Source organism: Eptesicus fuscus, chromosome 9 (assembly GCF_027574615.1).
Source record: "Eptesicus fuscus isolate TK198812 chromosome 9, DD_ASM_mEF_20220401, whole genome shotgun sequence".
NCBI lineage: Eukaryota > Metazoa > Chordata > Mammalia > Chiroptera > Vespertilionidae > Eptesicus > Eptesicus fuscus.
In genome coordinates, this window is record NC_072481.1 from 58,410,110 (window position 1) to 58,411,857 (window position 1,748).

General features: G+C 51.5%; 1 pseudogene; it reads right to left on the reverse strand.

Annotated features, from left to right (window-relative positions):
• Nucleotides 1-344: 344 nt before the first annotated feature.
• Nucleotides 345-1,252, reverse strand: LOC114230809 (neurofilament light polypeptide-like; annotated as a pseudogene).
• Between the last annotated feature and the right edge of the window lie 496 nt (nt 1,253-1,748).

The window sequence follows — 1,748 nt, forward strand, 5'->3', positions numbered from 1 at the left end:
CCTGGTTTTAGGAGGATTATTCCTGAAATAATTAAGGAAAGGGGGCTCAATCTTTCTTCTTGGTTGCTTGCTCCTCCCCAGCACCTTCATCTTTCTTCTCGTCCTCAGCTTCTTGGGCATCTTCTCCTTCACCTTCACCTCCTTCTTCCTCCTTTGCGTCCTCAAATTCTTCCTTGGCACCTTCTTCCTCTTCCTCTCTTTCCTCTTCCTCAGCCACTTCCTTCTCCTTCTCCTCTTCTTCAGCTTCTCCTTCAGAGGGGGGGTTCATCCTTAACTTCATCAGCTTTTGCAGCCTCAATGGTCTCCTCCACCTCGATCTGCTCCTCCTGTACTTGGCTGGTGTATTAAGAAGGGAAGGAGTGAGCAGACATCAAGTAGGAGCTAGTCTGTAAACCACCGTAAGCAAATTGACCAAAGACCTGGGGACTCTGGGAGTAGCCGCTGGCTATGCTTCCCATGCTGGTGAAACTGAGCTGGTTCTCCTCGCCTTCCAAGAGTTTCCTGTAAGCTGCAATGTCAATGTCCAAAGCCATCTTCACATTGAGGAGATCCTGATATTATTTTAAACGTCATGCCATTTCACTTTTTGTAGTTCTCAACTCATTTTCTAATTTGTTGATTGTGTCCTGCTTAGCACTAACGTTGGCATTCTGCTTATCCTCCAGCTCTTGCAGCTGCTTTCCCAGTGCTTCATTCATGCCCTGGCTTGCTTCTATCTCCAGGGTCTTGGCCTTGAGCAGGCGGCAGCTCTCGGACATCTTGTCCTTGGCAGTGTGCACCGCGTAGGTGTTCTTGGCAGCGCTCTCGGTCAGCAAGGTGAAGCGGCTCTTGTACCATTCTTTGTATTCTGCATATTCTTGGCAGCCAGCTTCTCGTTGTGGGCGCGGATGTCCTTGAGTATGGTGGAGAGGTCAGACTTGGAGAAAATGCCCATCTCCACAGAGATCTGAGCATACTGGATCTGCGCCTGCAGCTCAGCGATATCCTCTTCATGCACCTTCTTCAGAAAGGCGATTTCGTCCATCAGGCTGTCGATGCACTTTTCCAGCTCAGCCCCAGCGAGAGCCGCCTCATCTGTACCTTTGCGTGCCTCCATCAGCCAGCCCTCTGCATCCCCATGGTTGAGCATCTCTTCCTGGTAGCACGCCTGCAGGTTACTCCCAGCCCCTTCTGAGCCCCGGTTCCTCCTAACTGCCCACTTCCCTCTCTTCCCAGGGATGGGGCACAGTGAGGCGGGGCACAGGCATCCCATTTTCATTAAAATGTTCAACCCTGGGCCTGCTCCACCAGTGTCAGCAGGCAGCCCGGGGGCAGACTGTGGAGATGCTGGCCACCCCCGCCTACCCAGGTCCCAATCACAGCCTGGACCCCGCAGGGGAAGTCAGGTGCTGCTTGTGCCACCTGCCTGGGTCCCTGATCATGGCCTGGACTCCATGGGTGGTGTCTGGTGCTTCCTGCCCTACCTGCATATGCAAATTTACTCACCATATTTGTTGGCTTAATTTGCATACCACTCCTGATTGGCTGTGGGCGTAGCCGAGGTATGGTCAATTAGCATCTTTCTCTTTTATTAATGTAGATATTTTTATAGTCCTATGTCATCCTTTTTGGAGGGATATATAACTAGGGATGAAATTGCTATGCTGCCAAAACCAGTTTGGCTCAGTGGATAGAGCATCAGCCTGTGAACTGAAAGGTCCCAGGATCGATTCCGGTCAAGGGTATGTACCTTGGTTGCGGGCACATCC